A 7,913-nucleotide genomic window follows, 5' to 3' on the forward strand; every position below is an offset into this window, starting at 1 on the left:
AATGGATGGTGCCCCCATAACCACTGCCACTACTATCCCATCACAAGAAAGGTTGCCCACAGTGTCTATTCTTTATATCATTACCTTTTGATTCCAAGTTGTGGCCTGTGCCCTTGGCTGCAAGTAAGACTAGATAAATGAGTTAGGAATTTGAATGCTTTTGGCAACAAATAACAGAAAACTTGACTGTGGAGACATTTAAAACAAAGTGGGTTTTTTTTTCATATACAGGAAGAATGGAAATGGGCAGTTTTACTGGCTCAGTAATATGAGTTGATATCTCTGTGATTCCATTTGACTTATTCTTTTTTAAAATATTTTTTTATTGATTTCAGAGAGGAAGGGAGAGGTAGAAAGAGATAGAAACATCAATACATCAATTATGAGAGAGAATCATTGATCAGCTGCTGCCTCCTGCACGGCCCCTACTGGGGATCGAGCCCACAACCCAGTAATGTGCCCTTGACCAGGATCAAACCCAAGAGCCTTTAGTCCGCAGGCTGATGCTCTATTCACTGAGCCAAACTGGCTAGGGCTTTTTTTTTTTTTTTTTTACTTATTTTTATAGTTACAAGTTGGCTGTTGTAGCCCAAGCCATCACATCATGTTAAGGAAAGAGGAAGGAGAAGGTGTAGTATCTAAAACTAGAAAGTCTGAGTTTTCTAAAGAACTCCATAAAGCATACCCTGCTTTCTGTCTCATAGCCAGAAACAACAGTCAACAAATATTGCAGCTTCCTTTCCCTCAGAGGGACATTTCCAACGTGTTCATTTCATACTGTTTCTGAAAGTCCCCATAGGAACTGAGCCCCCAGTTGTCCGCAGAAGTAACCTGCTCATTAATGAACCCTGTATTGACTTTTCTCTCTTCCCCACTTCACTTGTCTCAGGGAACCCAAACTAAAGAGAGGATGGGATTGGCTGGGTCTGTGATGCTAGGAAAGTGACAGTGAGCATGGTCAGCTTTGATAGTATAAGGTGTGCACTCTCTCTCTGTTTGGGATATTGCCCAAATATGTGAAGGGGCTGCAGATGCGGAGTGTCCAATAAGAATGATACAAGTCCACATTAATAAACCCCTGGGACAGCGCAACATCAACATATACCCTTCTTTCTATACTTCCACTTCAAAAAATGGAACAAAACAAGACTCTTAACTAAAATAACCTACCTTTTATCGCCTGAAATATCATCATTACATTTATTCCCCACTCCCAAACAGGAATCAACCGAAGTCTCATTAATTACATCATGTAGCTTCAGGTCCAGGAGTGCTGAATAATGTTCATTCGTCCTTCAGTTCCATAATGATCCTGCTTCAATGTTCTTCAGTATATGGATTGAACTTTAAAGTCAACCACCACAGCCCTAACCGGTTTGGCTCAGTGGATAGAGCGTCAGACTGCGGACTCAAGGGTCCCAGGTTCAATTCCGGTCAAGGGCATTTACCTTGGTTGCGAGCACATCCCCTGTGGGGAGTGTACAGGAGGCAGCTGATTGATGTTTCTCTCTCATCGATGTTTCTCTCTATCCCTCTCCCTTCCTCTCTGTAAAAAATCAATAAAAAATATATATATATATAAATAAAGTCAACCACCACGATATACCACATTCTACATATATGGGGTGGGGGGAGGAAAGGAGGAGAAAATTAAATATAGTATGTAAATGTTGAACTGACATGGCCAGAAACCTTTCTGTACCTGATTGCCTGGCCTTGGTTGATAGTCTTGACTTCACATATCTACTACCCATTCCATACTCTCTTGGTCTTCAACCAGCACCTCAGTTCCTCAGGGTCATAGTGATGGGAAGAGAAGAGGGCATGAAGGAGACATGCTACTGTTTTAAAAGCCCTGACCCAGAAGTGGCATATATCACTTCCACTTACATTGCATTAACTAGAACTTAATCATATAAGTAAGTTTTCTAGAGGTGACCCAAACCTTTTTTCTTGGGGGACTAGAGACTTTGGTGGTGCTGCCTGTATGATATTCCCATAATTGTCTTCACTAAACATGGCAAGAATAGGAGGTACCCTAGGTATCCTCTGGATTATATCCATAATCCTCTCTTCCTCTATTATGAAAATTCTTTTGCCTTGATAATAAGCTCATTCATCCCAGTCAATCATCACAATCAGAGATAGGTAAAGTTTAACAATAGGCTCTCCAGTGATAATATCCCTGATTTGAAGAATTTTCCAATTTCTGCAGTGTAAATATTACCTCCAGGGCCAATTTTAAACAACCAATGTTATGTCACTGAATATAGAGTTGAGAAAAATGCACTGTAGTGGGTGAAATAATGGTCCCCCAGTGATGTCCATATCCCAATCTCTGGAACCTGTGGATATGATATTTTACATGGCAAAAGGACTTTGCATATATAATTAAATTAAGGATTTTGAGATGGGCAGATTATCCTGCATTATCCAGGTGGGCCCAGTGCAGTCACATGTATCCTTATAAGGGAAAGAAGGAAGCAGGAGAGGCAGAGGCAGAAAAAGAGATGTAAGCCCAGCTGACGTGGCTCAGTGGTTGAACGATGACCTGTGTGAACCAGGAGGTCACGATTCTGTTCCTGGTCAGGGCATATGCCTGGGCTGTGGGCTTGATCCCCAATGTAGGGTCTGCAGGAGGCAGCCAATCAATGATTCTCTCTTATCATTGATGTTTCTATCTCTGTCTCCTCCCTTCCTCTCTGAAATCAATAAAAACATATTTTTAAAAAAGAAATGTAACAGTGAAAGTAGAAGTCTTTGTGATATGACCAAGGAATGTGGGCAGCCCCTAACTGCAAAAGGCAAGGAACAGATTTTCACCTACAGCCTTCAAAAGGAACACAGTTGTGTTGATACCGTGATTTTAGCTCAGTTTGGATTTCTGATGATCTGCACAACTGTAAGGTAATAAATTTGTGTTGTCTTAAGCACTAAATTGGGGTAATTTGTTACAGAAACAATAGGAAACTAATACATGCACATAACTGACTCTTGTAAGCCTATGTGAGCTGGCTCTAGCACACCACTGAATTCACCTTTGTCTTTTAAATCTATTCACCTACTGGCATGAAAGCCCAAATTGGTAAATGACAAGCCCAAATTGTCAACTGCCATCCTTAGTTTCCAATCCAATGAAACTATTTTCATGTCCTCTAGTAGAAGATAATAAAACATGATTAGCCATGTTCAGAATCACAAAGACACGAAGATAAACATTTAAAAGTAGTCAATTAAGACAACAAATTCAAAAATACAACTAAAAGACAAAACAGACATCATCCAGAACCACAGGAAGGCTGGCTGAGTGGAAATTCTACAACTAGAAGGAAAGAGAAAAGCACACTGAGACTCAGAGGAGGTGCAGAAGTAAAGCGCAGAGGTACGGAGGCACACGCAGCAAGGGCTGCAACTGAGAACACGGCTGTCTTTTGAATCAGGAGGGAGTCACAAGCCCCCAACTGCTCTGAACTCCAGTTCTGGGTGAGTCTCTGGGGACCTAGACTCATATGGGGAGAAACTGGACTGTCTGGCAGAACTTGGAACTCGAGGGTGGCTTTCTCTCAAAGGTGCTTGCAGCAATTACCAGGACACTGAGACTCGGGGCCCCTTAGGGCAGGGCTGAGGATCAGCCATAGCTGCTTGCTCCGCCCTGTTGATTCCCTGAGACCCTGCCCCACCCAAGCTGTGACAGAGGCTTTTGCATATGAATGCCCTGGCTCTTTGCAATCTGAAAATTACCTAACAAACTGCAGCTGGGCCAGACAGATCCAGAACTTCCAAGAGAAGGCCCAAGGCCCCACAGCAGCTTGCATTGCTTCACAGCTGGGCCTCATCTGGGCACCTTCAAACCCCAAACAAGGAAGGGGAATCTGCAGATCTCTTCATAGCTCCCGCTGGGTAGCCTCAGGCAGAGGCTAAATTAGCACCTCCTTAGATCCAAGAGCCAGTGTACCCAGTGGTCAAAGTGGGACCATCCAATTACAACTACTCAGATCCATAAGGGACACACTCAGGGGGCAGACTCAGTGAGCACCAAAGCCCCATTGAAGCAAATCTTACCTCATAAGGGTGTCTTCAGCACAGAAGTTCTCCCACCGTAGACACAGCTGATTCTCACAGCCAATTGGCCTGGAGGTCAATTCCTCCCAGTGATACCTACAACAATCAAGGCTTAACTACAACAAGACTGTGCACAAAGCCCACAAAAGGGTGCACCAACAGTGTCCACCTCAGGTAATTGGGGAGGCTGAGCCACTGGGCCCTATAGGACACCTAGCACACAAAGCCACTCTACCAACACAGGGAAGCATAAAAAATGCGGAGACAAAGAAACAGGTCACAAATGACAGAAATGGAGGAAAGCAAACAACTGGATATAGAGTTCAAAACCACACTTTTAAGATTTTTCGAGATTTTCTAGAAACCACCGATAAATGTAGTGAGACCCTCAAGAAATCTAGTGAGACCCTCGAGGTTATGATAAAGGACCAACTAGAAATTAAGCATACACTGACTGAAATAAAGGATATTATGCAGAGTTCTAACAGCAGACTAGAGGATTGCAAGAATCAAGTCAAAGATTTGAAATACAAAGAAGCAAAAAACACCCAACTGGAAAAGCAAAATGAAAAAAGAATCCAAAAATACGAAGATAGTGTAAGGAGCCTCGGACAGCTTCAAGCGTACCAACATCCAAATTATAGGGGTGCCAGAAGAAGAGAGAGAGCAAGATATTGAAAACCTATTTGAAGAAATAATGACAGAAAACTTTCCCTACCTGGTGAAAGAAATAGACTTACAAGTCCAGGAAGTGCAGAGAACCCCAAACAAAAGGAATCCAAAGAGGACCACACCAAGACACGTCATAATTAAAATGCCAAGAGCAAAACACAAAGAGAGAATCTTAAAAGCAGCAAGAGAAAGACAGTCAGTTACATACAAGGGAGTACCCATACGACTGTCAGTTGATTTCTCAACAGAAACTTTGCAGGCCAGAAGGGAGTGGCAAGAAATATTCAAAGTGATGAATGCCAAGAATCTACAACCAAGATTACTTTATCCAGCAAAGCTATCATTCAGGATTGAAGGTCAGATAAAGAGCTTTACAGATAAGGAAAAGCTAATGGAATTCATCACCACCAAACCAGTATTATATGTAATGCTGAAAGGTATCCTTTAAGAAGAGGAAGAAGAAGAAAAAGGTAAAGATACAAATTATGAACAACAACAAGTGAATCTAAAAATCAAGTGAATAAATAATCTGATGAACAGAATGAACTGGTGATTATAATAGAATCTGGGCATAGAAAGGGAGTGGACTGACTATTCTTGGGGGGGAAATGGGTGTGGGTGATGCGGGAAGAGACTGGATAAAAATCGTGCACCTATCGATGAGGACAGTGGGGGAGGGGGGGGAGGGTGGAAGGTGGGGTGGGAACTGGGTGGAGGGGAGCTATGGGGGGAAAAAAGAGGAACAACTGTAATAATCTGAACAATAAAGATTTAATAAAAAAAAATTTGGTTCTCAAAAAAAAAAAATAAAAGTAGTCAATTAAGTATAATAGAATTGCCACTCCACATTTACCCTTTTTCTTCCGGGATCCATCTATTCTGGCTATGAGTAAAACACCACCACACATTGGTTCCTGGTTCAGAACTTATAGTGCATCCTATAAGCTACTTTTCTATCCTGCATGTTGTTGTCTCTTACTTCTGCTGGCCACCTTTCTACTCCAGCCATTTCTGTGGCTATCAGGTGCATGCAGGTATGACCTGACAGTCCAAAAGTTCAACTGCTTTCTCCAAATATCTCTTGTTTTCTGCCTCAGGGCTTCTCTCATGGAATTAGCCTCATAGGATGCCCATGGGAATTTACACTGCCATGTGACCCTTGTGTCATCTTGAAAGTGCTAACTTTTTTTTTTTTTAACATTTCCAATTTTTATTCATAAAATTAATCCAAACAGCAACAATAGATATACCGAGCCACATATCAATAACAAACCAGGAAGGAAACAAAATATTCCAGAGACATCTTGAACAATTTTAAAGGAATACACACTAGGCTAAAAACCTACAGCTAAACTGTGGTTACACAACAGGTTACATTTAATCCTGCATTTTCTCAATAAGTTCTTCCTTATATTTGCCTTTCTCTTTTCCGATTTGGCTTCGTGTTCAAGAATTTTTTTCCGATCTTTGTCCAGTTTTAGCCTGGTGATAACCACCTTGCTGGGGTGAATGCCCACGTGGACAGTTAGCCTTCTCGCGCTGCACCCGCTCGATGTAGATGACGTATTTCTTTCTGTACACCTGGATCACCTTGCCGATTTGCTGACCTTTGTAGTGTCCTCGAACCACCTGGACCTTGTCGTCGTCCTTGCGGATGGGCATGGAGCGGACGTTGTACTTCTGCAGAAGCTCCCTGGAGAGCAGGGAAGACATGATCTTGCGGCGCATGTGCGAGGGGGCGTTGAGGTGGCGTTTGCGGTTTTTGCTGCGGTCCGAGGTCATGAAGGGGTTGAACTTCACGGTGACCGTCTGGCTCCAGAAGTGCTCCTGAAAGTGCTAACTCTTGAAAGTGCAAGGGAGTTAATCCTTCACCAATGAAGGCAGGAGCCAGTGAATGAATACTTCTCTCTTCCTTACCTTGGTTGGACAATTGAAAAGCACATTCTACATGGCCTCAGAATATTTCCAGGGGAATAGAACCCCATGTGTCCAAAGCAGTGACCTCCTATCCCTCATCCTTGGGCTGACTTTCCTGGCTTGCCTGTTTTACTCTTCCCTTCTTTGACTCATGTTCCATGGGATCACTTCTGAAAACAAACAAACAAACAAAAAAACCTATTTCATTCCCTTGTCTCAGGCTATACTTTTGGGGGAAATTAAGTCTAAAAGATTTGATAGTGGATGTGACCTTAGAAATAAAAGTTTCAGGATGGGATTCTGGAACTGGATCAGACAGCAATGAGAATCCCATTGTTGGTGGTAAATGGAGTGATGATAACCCTTGACATACAGTAATCTCATAATTAGTAAAATTCTTACTAGTGGTATATTGTAATAAGATATAGAAGGAAGGTGAAACATTGATTTAAGAGGAACGATAGTATTTGAATAGCCTGGGCAATCAACACTAATAAAAGAGAAAAATGGTAATTGGCGTACGAGCTACCCTTTTCATTGGCTAATCAGGGCTATATGCAAATTAACTGCCAACTAAGATTGGCAGTTAACTGCCAACAAGATGGCGGTTAATTTGCATATGTAGGCACAATGCAGGGAGGCGAAAGGGAAAGCAGGAAGAAGCCCCCTGCCACTGACAGTGATAAGAAACCCAGGGGGGAGCTAAGAGCTGGGGGGCAGGGCAAAGGCGGCCCTGGGGCCGCCTTTGCCCTGCCCCCCAGCCATGATTGGAGAATCAGGTGCCTTTTCTGCCCTGGCCAGTGATAGCAGGAAGTAGGGGTGGAGCCAGCTATGGGAGCTGGGCATGGTCAAAGCTGGCAGTCCCAGGAGCTAGGGGTCCCTTGCCTGGGCCTAAAGCGAAGCCCACGATCGCGGGGCCACTGCAGCTGCGGGTCCCCGCTGCCCGGGCCGGACGCCTAGGCCAGAGGCGTCAGGCCTGGGCAAGGGGCCGATCCTGCGATTGGAGGGTGATGGGGGTCAATGCCTGAGGACTCCCAGTATGTGAGAGGGGGCAGGCTGGGCTGAGGGACACTCCCCCCCCCCCCCCACACACACACCCAGTGCACGAATTTCGTGCACCGGGCACCTAGTATAATAATAAAAGCATAATATGCTAATTGGACTAAACAGCCAAATGACCTTCTGGACGTCTTTCTGGATGAAGCCAGGGCTGTGAGGACCGAGGCAAGCTGCTGCAGCTGCAAAGGCTGAGCCCCTTCTAC

General features: G+C 43.8%; 1 pseudogene; it reads right to left on the reverse strand.

The window, feature by feature from the left end:
* Positions 1 to 5,973: 5,973 nt before the first annotated feature.
* Positions 5,974 to 6,539, reverse strand: LOC132231251 (ribosomal protein uL24-like; annotated as a pseudogene).
* Positions 6,540 to 7,913: the final 1,374 nt, after the last annotated feature.

The sequence above is a fragment of the Myotis daubentonii genome, chromosome 3 (genome assembly GCF_963259705.1).
Source record: "Myotis daubentonii chromosome 3, mMyoDau2.1, whole genome shotgun sequence".
Taxonomy (NCBI): domain Eukaryota; kingdom Metazoa; phylum Chordata; class Mammalia; order Chiroptera; family Vespertilionidae; genus Myotis; species Myotis daubentonii.